Here is a 10933-nt window from a genome sequence, read left to right as displayed (position 1 = left end):
TTATAGAATGTATTAATAGCAAACACACAGTTGATATCAATGTGTCTCTAAAGCATTTCACAAGTAGACACAAGTAAAGTATGATCACAAGTAGGCAGAGAGCCATATGTCTTTTGATGTGAGTACTTAGCCCATTTAATTTCAGAGTAACTATTGAAAGATATGAATTTAGTGTCATTGTGTTGCATGTAAGGTCCCTGTTTCTGTATACTGTTTTTCTTTCTTTCTGTCTATATTACTCTTGGGATCTCCACTTAGATTATCCACCTTAATATTTCTTCCAGGACTAAGACACATATTATTTCATTTACTGTCTTTTCTGGAAGCTCTTTATCTCTCCTTCCATTCTGAATGGCAGCCTTGCTGGATAGTTCTCTTGGCTGCACATTCTTCCCATTTTGTACCCCATCATGCTATCCCTCTCTGGCCTGCCTGGTCTCTGTGGATAGGTCTGATCTTAGTCTAGTGTTTCTACCACTGTAGTTTAAGAGCCTCTTGTCTTGAGCCCCTTTCAGAATTTTCTCATTTTGTCTAATATTTCCAAGCTTCTCTATTATATGTTGGGGCATTTATCTATTTTTACTGATTTTGGAAATGATCCTCTCTAAACACTAGATAAATCTGAAGAGGTCAGAAAACAAAACAGAAAAGCAAACAACAAAAACAAAACAAAGAGGGGAGAACACAGTGTCATAAGGTGGACAAAATAGGGTGATCCACTTGGTCCTGAGTGCATTTTGGTCTTGTGTGAGCAGACACTAATTCCCAAAATTATAAATAAAGCAAATATATATAACTAAATTCTAAGGATCAGATGAAATGAGGTCCACTACTCTTCTGTTATTTTGCCTCTCCTGGCACTATAGACTTTAGAAGAAGGGCTTGTTGAGTATTTATCTCCAACCTGAATGCCAGGCTTCAACAATTCTTATATATATATTTTTTCCATGCTTCAGCATTTTTAATTGACTTCAACCATTTTATTATATTTAAATTTTGTTATCTTCAATATACTCATCCTTTGATCGAAGTGTGATTTCATTAAATATTTTATTCCTTTAGTTACTTTAAGATAAAGGAATTGAATTAGTTAAACCTTCATTGGGATGGAATAAAAATAGTTTATCATCATAAAATTAATACAAATAACAATAAAAGTAAACATGAAATGTCTTTCATTAATTAGTTACTTTGTTCATTTTGCTTAACATTTCACTTTCATGTTCTTATTTTAATGATTACAAAGACCTGATGAGGTATACACAGTGTTCTCACTTTTGAAAAAAGGAGTTAAGTGTATTGACACAAAATTCATGGTTCTCTTTCACACAGATCTGAATTCAGTTCTCTGATTTTAGACAGCTTGCAGTTAGGAAAGGGCAGTTGTGAAAGGAGGACTGGGCATTCACAACATCCCTCATAGGCACAAAACACACAAACCCATGTGACTTAAACATCCTTTCCCTTCTCAAAGAACAGGATATTGTCAGTGAAGCCCCTATGTTGGGTTTAAATAGGTAAGAATTCCTGGGGTAAATTGTCTTTACGTTGGAACATGAATTCTGACACCAGAACTTCAGGACTTGAATCCTTGGTTAAGCCAGATAACTTGGGTATGTTGTCTGATCTTGTGGGACCACAGATCTTCAGTGATAATTAACAACAATAAGATGTTAACCAATACTAGATGCTTAAAATCTTGTCTGATATTCAAAAAATATTCACTAATATATAGCTGTCATCATAATTATATGTAAGACCAGTAAATTAACTGTCTTGTTATGTTTACTTTCATATTTAGTTTATTTAGCTATCACTTAATTGACTTATGAACCTATTAAGAATAAAAATAAGTATGATCACATATAAAACAAGTTCATCTTTTTATGTATCTTTCCATAGTATGATGTATGCAGGATAAGTAGGTTTATTCATTCACTCTGAAAACATCCAGGAGACTGTCAATGCTGCACCAATGAAGTTCCCCTAGTGGCCTTCCTTGACCTTCTGATATAAGAGACAGGCCATGCACAGTTCCTTTAACAGACAGTGTGGTCTCAGGGCCCGAAAAATGGGTATAAAATATGCTCAGAAGAGGGGCCCCTGGGTGGCTCAGTGGGTTAAAGCCTCTGCTTTTGGCTCAGGTCATGATCTCAGGGTCCTGGGATAGAGCCCTGCATCGGGCTCTCTGTTTGGTGGGGAACCTGCTTCCTCCTCCTTCTCTCTCTGCCTACTTGTGATCTCTGTCTGTCTGTCAAATACATAAATAAAATCTTTAAAAAAATGCTCAGAAGAAAGTGTATAATGGGAAAGGGCTCAGAAATGTAGGCTTTTTTTTTTTAACAAATTCTTCATCTCACTTTATTCAATCAATCTGAAATACTTTATAAATCTGAATTTATTCAATCTGAACTCCCTTCTCCCTTTGACACCAGGATTTTTTCTACTGTAGGTAAAGAATGCTTGTCTGTCCCAGTGTCCCCACCCCACTTCACACAAATGATTTCTTCATGTTCTCTTGCCAGCTCTCCTCTGGAAACACAAGACACTCACGTCACCCATCAGAGGGTGGCTACTTTATCCTCCAGAAGCTACATGATACAGGACTTCATTTTGGTAGGTGTCCTCCCTTCTTCTTTTGTCCTCCCAAATGATTTATCCCACTCATACTGGCAAACTCTCAGCCGCTTTGAAGCAAATTCCTGTATGGGGCATAACCCCATGCCTCTCGGTCATCCTGGAGGAAGTGACATTGCAACAGACACACAAATGGTGTTAGCAATTGCTAGGCACCAATAAGAAAGGGCTTGCTGGTATCTTGTGGGGACCCAGTCAGACAAGTGTGTTAGATATGAAAGAACTCACCAATGTTCTGTCCTATGTAGTGTGAAATTGGTAAAGTTTAATGAAGCCAGAGAAGAAGACCTTTGGGAGACATTAGAGGCCAGGTCTGGAAAGTATCAGCAGGTCATATTCAAGGTGTGTAGAGCAAACATAAACTTAGGGCAGCTTTAGATGATACAGGATACACTGACAGAGTTGCCCAATTCTACACAAGAAACATAAGAAAAGAGGAAGGATATTTTTACATCAAGCCCTAGATATGGGAAGGCTTCAAAGACATTAGAAATGGTGGGAATGACTGTTTATGTGTAAGAAAAAATAAGGGTTTGGAAAAGATGCAGGAAAGACAATGTCATGAAAATGTAAATAGTTTCAATGGAAATGAGAACTAGAGATAAGTTCCCCAAAACAAAGTCTTTGTTTTTCTTTGTTTGTTTGTTTGGTTATTTTACTATTTTAAATGCAAACTTAATAGAATGTCCATATTGTGTAACCTAGCAGATTATCTGCATGTTCAAAACAGTGCTCCAGAAAGAATAAACTTGACTACACAAAAGATCTATTCATAAAGGAAGATATTGAAGGCAGACATTTATTTGAATTATTATTACAATGTATAATCTTTTGTACTTCTATGTCATAAAATCATGTGTTAGGCATTTTGAATAAAACACACTGAATTTATCCTAGATCCATTATACCCAAAATATATGACCCAATATAAATGTTAAGGATAGCAAGAACATCTCACAGGACAGCCTCTTGCCTTTTCCCTTTCCAAATTATTTTTTGACAATTTGGTAAGTTATTTTTCATTAATATTCACATATTATCATGATGAATAAATTGCCTGGTAGCTGATACATTTTTGTTCCTAAATTCCTGGGTTTTATTTCCTGTACAGCTCCTCCAGAAAGAATCAGGACCACACATCATTACATATAGGTGAAACTCACAGAACAAAAGTTAAAAGAGTGTGAGCTTCCAGTCCCAAAACACTTCCATTGTCATTTTCTGAAATTTACTTCATTAGCCACACTCTTCTGACTTCAAGAAAAGCTGTGAAGTGTGTGATCCTGTGTAGATGGTACTGAACCCATACAGATAAAGACATTTTACTGACATAAGACAGAATAGATGTTTAGAAACACCATGACAACACATGGAATGTAGCAGCAAGAGGAGGAATAAACCAAGGTGCAGCATTTATGTAGGAAGAGAAGGTAGGACAATAGTGATTTTTATATGGAAGAGTGCAGAGATAAAGGAAATTTGGGATAACAATTTTTTTTTTTCTGATTTCTGACTTGGGCTATTACAAATTGTGGTACCAATTGTACCACATGCTTCAGGGGACCTGGAAGCTCATTTATAGGCATGATGAATTTGATATCACTGAAACAATCCTCACAAGAATCCCTTACACTGACGTGACAGCAACAACAAATAGATATAAGGTAGCCATTAAATGATTTTTTGGTGGATGATTTGGTGTCCTGAAGGGTCAAAAGGACAAAAAATAGTTAATTGTAATGTCAAGTGGCTAGTAGAGATGAAATTGTGAGTAACTCAGCTGATGTGTTTTATAATAAGGACCATTACTTTGCTCTCTCACACATGCCTGTATGTGTGTATATGGGTGGGAAGCAAACCACACATTGTCATTCAACATACTGCATTTCCATTTCCCCCAGAGAACCTCAGGGAACAATTTCACCAGGCACCTAGTGCACAATATACTTCTGATTCACAGCATCAGATTGCATTTCTTAACTCATTTATATACTTTCATATCCTGAATACTTCTTTCTCTCATATATAAATAAATAATCATAAAACAATGAAATTAATAATAAACAATGATAGAAATACTAATATAGTAATTTTAGAAAGAATAATAATCACACCTACAGTAATAATCATTACTTCTGTGTAACTACTAAGTGTTAAGCTTTGTTCTATGTGTGTGTGTGTGTGTGTGTGTGTGTGTTATAATGTGTTGCTTCACTTACTTGTCAAAACAACATTTTGAGGCAAGTACCATTATCTTCCTAATTTGATAAATACTAATTTATATACAATTTTGTGTCTAATCAATGTGTTCTATTACAATAAGACATAATATAAAGAACCTAGATGTCCATTAACAGATGAATGGATAAAGAAGATGTGATACACACACACACACACACACACACACACACACACACACACACACATACTGGAATACTATGCAGCCATCAAAAGAAATGAAATCTTGCTTTTTGCAACAATGTGGATGGAACTAGAAGGTATTATGCTGAGTGAAATAAATCAATCAGAGAAAGTCAATTATCATATAATCTCCCTGATATGAAGACTTTGAGAGGCTACATGGGGGGGTTTAGGGGGTAGGGAAGGAAAAAATGAAACAAGATGGGATCAAGATGGAGACAAATCATAAGAGACTCTCAATCTCACAAAACAAACTGAGGGTTGTTGGGGGGAGGGGGGAGGGAGAGGGTGGTTGGGTTATGGAAATTGGGGAAGGTATGTGCTATGGTGAGTGCTGTGAAGTGTATAAACCTGGTGATTCACAGAACTGTACCCTTGGAGCTAATAATACATTATATGTTAATAAAAATTAAAAAATAAAAAAGGGCATAATATGGAAAAAGCAAGCTCCCTGCTGAACAGAGAGCCCAATATGGGGTCTGATCCCAGGATGCTGGGATCATGACTTGAGCCAAAGGCAGAGGCTTTAACCCACTGAGCCACTCAGGCGCCCCAACATATAATATTTTAAAGAAACTGTACTTGCATTACATTTTTTATTTCTTCAAATCATATGTTTTTAGCTTATATTGTTACTTTCTTAATATAATTATTTGGATCAGTACCATACCCAACCCTAGGCAAAGTATGTCTAGCATACATTTATGATATGCATTTTCCATGTCAATTTCTTCAAATAAACAATGATTTTATTCCATCCATATTTAAAGAAATCCATTGCCGGACTTCTGCTTATTCTATGAAATTCCATCAAAGTGAATTATCAGTAGCTACCCCTTAGTTGGAATCATTTGCACATCATCATGGAAATCTGACATTTGATTTTTTTTAAGAATTTATTTATATATTTGACAGAGAGAGCGAGAGACGCAAGCAGGCAGAGCAGCAGAGGGAGAGGGAGAGGGAGAATCAGGCTCCCCACTGAGCAGAGAGCCAGATGCAGGGCTTGATCCCAGGACCCTGAGATCATAACCTGAGTCGAAGGCAGTCGCTTAAACAACTGAGCCACCCAGGTGCCCCTGACATTTGAATTTTTATGATAGACTGTATAATTACTATATCAATTGGGTCATTGATGTTTTAGTTCTTTAGAATACATCTAAAAATAAAAGTAGCATTGTCTTTTAGTATAATTTATAAGTGCATACTTAATGTTCCTCAGGATTCCTGTATCAAATACTTTTTAAAATAAATATTTTGCAGGAAGAAATGAATTGCTGCATTTGTCTTTTATTTTACAGTTGAAACTTTAATATACAGATGTATTGTATGGGTACCTAAGTGGCTCAGTCAGTTAAACATCTGTCTTTGGCTAAGGTCATGATCTCAGGGTTGTGGGATTAAGCCCTGCATTGGGCTCTCTGATCAGCAGGGAGACTGCATCTCCCTGTCTCTCTATGCCCATCTCTCTCTCTCAGACAAATAAATAAATAAATAAATAAATAATAAAATCTTTAAAAAGATTAAGGGAGAAGTATATAAATAATGGAATAAATGTAAAGTTTTACTGGTATTATTGGATAAGTTATTTCTATTTAAATGTAAATTTCCCTCTGTATAAATTTAAAGAATAATTCTGAATGATTTATTTTCATACTTAAAAACATTTTTTAAGATTTTATTTATTTATTTATTTGTCAGAGAGAGAGAGAGTGCACCAGCAGGCAGAGTGGCAGGCAGAGGCAGAGAGAGAAGCAGGCAGAGAAGAAGCAAGGAGCTCAATGTGGGACTTGATCCCAGGACCCTGAGATCAGGACCTTAGCCAAAGGCAGGGGAGTAACCAAATGAACCACCCAGGTGTCCCCATACTGCAATATTTGGTAGAGAAATTAAAAATATGCTTTGGGGGGCGCCTGGGTGGCTCAGTGGGTTAATGCCTCTGCCTTCGGCTCAGGTCGTGATCTCAGGGTCATGGGATCGAGCCCAGCATTGGGCTCTCTGCTCAGCAGGGAGCCTGCTTCCTCCTCTCTCTCTGTCTGCCTCTCTGTCTACTTGTGATTTCTGTCTGTCAAATAAATAAATAAAATATTAAAAAAAATAAAAAATATACTTTAGATCTAGTTAAATCAAAATTAATGGATACATAGCCCATTTTGAAAATCTTGATAATTGTAAAATAATAAAAGATCATTTGAACATTCACTGAATGATGGAATGAAAACCTATCTTTTACCTGAGAGGAAAGATTGAAATATGACAGTGTTTATAGCTAAAAACATGGTATCTAAAGATGGTAGTATCTTCTATAGTTTATCAGCAAACTTCTAGGAAATAGGAGGGTGTAAACTGCATGTTACATCCCCTTAAATTTAGCATTATTAAACAAAGAACATTTGATGCTATGTGGAAAGAATAAGTTTTTATTTTTTGATAAAGGTTATACATATTTGGAAGTGTTTACATGATATGTATCATTTTTTTTTTCAGTTTTTAACTTAGGAAACTCACCACTAGAGCATACCATTTTGGATTCAAAAATATATTTCATTGAACATTCTGAATGGCATAGAAGATGTACTTTTATCCATTATTCTAGCATCATGGGAGATTATTCTAGATACCTGATTAACTGGTTAGGCAAAAAGTCCTAAAGAATGGTTGCATATGCCCCTGAACTTCATGAAAGTGGAAAAAACCTAGTAGATGTAAAATGATGAATTAGGGAGTTAATAATAATTATGAAGGCCTTTAATATCTACAAACAAAAATATAAACATTCTTTTGGCGAGAGGACAAACTCTTATAAACAAGTATAATTGATGTATTATGGAAAACTTTTGATATCCGAGTCCATAGTCAAAATTCCCTTAACAAGGATTTATTGAGAACATACAACAGGCCAGGTTCTGCTATGAAATGGGGATTCCATAGAAAATAGACATTACCCATACTTCCTTAAAATAAATGGGGTTTGGATTTTTTTAATAAGAGTGAATGTAACAAAGTAAAACATTAATTGGAAAAAAGAAAACTAGAATGACAAAACTATGATGATGATGATGATATTTTTGGCAGTGGGAAAAAAAGTAAATGACTTTAGATAATAATATATTGAATCTGCGTTTTCAGTAATATTCACAGATTTTAGAGAATTACTTACCAGCTCTTGGAAGACATCACTGCCCTTAAATCTCAATTTATGTCCATACTGAATTTTACTGAGTTGTAGGTCAAACCAGGAAATACAGAACTACTTAAACATGCATATATCTGCAACTTCATTCAAATGTTAATCTTTAAATATTCCTAACATTATCACAAAACAGTGTTCACATTCCAGGGTATCAAAATGCAATTAGTTTTATTTCATAATGAAGAATCTTGATTTAAGTAAAATAAAATAAAAAAGAAAAAGAAAAATCATTTGTATTTTATCAGGGACTTATTTCTACATTTGCATCCCTAAACTGAAAACCAAAACTGATTTCATTTATGAAATTACAACTTATGAGCAGTACTAAAAGATAATAAATGACTTGTTTTATGTTTGTTATTTATTTTTCATGATCTGCAGCAGTGTTTTCCTAAATTGTACTACTCTGTGTGTGTGTGTGTGTGTGTGTCTGTAAGTATGTATGTGTGTATATTTATTTATTGAGAGATAAATCATACATATGCAGTATGTGCACATAATAGGAAAGCAAAGGAACAGTTAAAAAGCCACTATCCACATATAAATAATATTATTTAGGAAAAAACTATGAGTCCCTATATAAAGTATTAATAAAACCTAATTCAATTTCTAGAATTTAATAAACCTGGCCAATGTAAAATATAGTCATATTTTACTGAATGAAATTTTTATTTTAATACTCCTATTCAAATTATAGATACACATTATGATAATTTTATAGCATTTTAGTACTTATTATTTTAGAAAGATTTAGAAATAATACCTTTCATTTTCTTTAAGCTTTATACAAATAAAAAATGAGACAGAAAGTTGAGTTCCATATCCTATTAATTTATTCATGTATTTAAAATATATTACTGAGTAACCTTTATGTACCAGGCATTGTTTTAGGCATTCGGTTTACACAGGGGTCAAAACAAGGATTTCCACTTGTGAAGATCAAGTTGCAGTCAGTGAGAATTACAATAAATAATAAATATAGCTCATAAGTTTATTTAATATGTAAAGGATGGAAAGTTATTTGCAAGATACATCAAAGGACGGGACAGTAGTTTAGGGGAGGGGATAATGAGATTTTAAGTACACCATATTTCCAATATCATTCCCAAAATGTCAGGCAGCAGAACTATTTCATTTGCAGGTTGTGGCTTCCAGATATTTCTATCCCTCACCCTCCTGGGTGGTCAGTGTCTTCTCCTGGAAGCAATGACTTATGACCGCTATGTAGTCATCTGTCATCCACTGCACTATCTCATTTTTATGAGTGACTATGTCTGTATCCCCATGGCTGGAGGGTCCTGACTTGTTAGCACTGTCAACTCCATAGTACACACAGCTTATGACAGCCACTTTCCCTTCTGTGACTCAAGAGTCATCGATCACCTTTTCTGTGAAGTACCTGCCATGTTGAAGTTGTCCTGTGTGGACACAACATTCTACGAATGAGGAGCTTATGTAAGTGCCATAATTTTTCTGTTAACCCCTGTAACCTTAATCTTTGCTTCTTATGTCCAAATTCTCCTTACTGTCCTTCAAATGAAATCATCAGAAGCACAGAAAAAGTAATTTTATACCTGTTCCTTCCACATGATTTTGATCACAAGGTACTATGGGTCATTTATTTTGACATACATGAGACCCAAATCATACCACATTCTAGGCCAGGACAAATATTTAGCAATATTCTATATCATCCTCACATACACACTGAACCCTATCATCTACAGCTTTAGGAATAAAAATGTTCTGGAGGTAATGAGAAATATGCTCTAAAATAACTTTCTCCATTAAAGATAATAAGAAAAATGCTTGTGTTTTCTAAATATTTGATACTTAATGTTATCCATTATTTATATGTCTGGAAAGAAAATCAATGTTTCTATCCATCAAGAGTGGAAAGTGGATATTACCAAAACCTTGCTGATAATAAACAAATATTATAGGTATTTGCTTTATACATACATCTATCTAAAAATGTATTTTTCCTTCCTACTAAAATTCTAAATAGTTTTAAAAATTGACTTTTACACTACAGTAACATTTTATGGGATCTATTTATCCTTTATATCTTATTAAACAGTAAAAATTATAATGCCAATATTGCAACAGTTGTCAAAAATTCATAAAAATATATGCAAAGTGGGTGTAGGTTTGAAAAACGCAAAAACTTCTAGTTATAAGATACATAAGTTAAAAATACATAAGTCCTGCAATATAATCAAGATCATGATAACTATAGTTAATAATGTCCTATTGTATATAAAGAAGTTAGTAAAAGATTAGGTTTTAGAAGTTCTCATGGTAAGAATATAAACTGTAACTATGAATGGCGATAGGTCATAACGAAATATTGTGAAGATCATTTTACAATATGTACATATACCAAAATTTTCTGCTGTACACCACAGAATGGTACGATTATATCAATTGTATTTCAATAGAACAGAAAAAAAATGAATGAATGTATCTTTATTACTTAATACTTAAGTGTGTATTATTTATATTATTAAATATGTATTTAATATAGTAATTCATTTTGTAATACATTCAACATACTCCATGCATTGAACATTAATTAGTTAATAATATTACTAAGAAAAACATTCATTAAAAGGTATTTAATAAAACATTAAATTTTATTAATGTGGGTTCTAAATAGTGAAAACACTTCATTTTTGAAAT

At 34.0% G+C, this 10933-nt stretch overlaps 1 pseudogene; it reads left to right on the top strand.

The window, feature by feature from the left end:
* The first annotated feature begins 1555 nt into the window (after positions 1-1555).
* LOC111140094 lies at positions 1556-10042 on the top strand (annotated as a pseudogene).
* The last annotated feature ends 891 nt before the right edge of the window (positions 10043-10933 follow it).

The sequence above is a fragment of the Enhydra lutris genome, unplaced genomic scaffold (assembly GCF_002288905.1).
Source record: "Enhydra lutris kenyoni isolate GAN:26980312 unplaced genomic scaffold, ASM228890v2 scaffoldscaffold162, whole genome shotgun sequence".
In the NCBI taxonomy this organism is placed as follows: domain Eukaryota; kingdom Metazoa; phylum Chordata; class Mammalia; order Carnivora; family Mustelidae; genus Enhydra; species Enhydra lutris.
The sequence above is the reverse complement of the archived record's forward strand: the minus strand, read 5'-3'. Positions and strand labels throughout refer to the sequence as shown.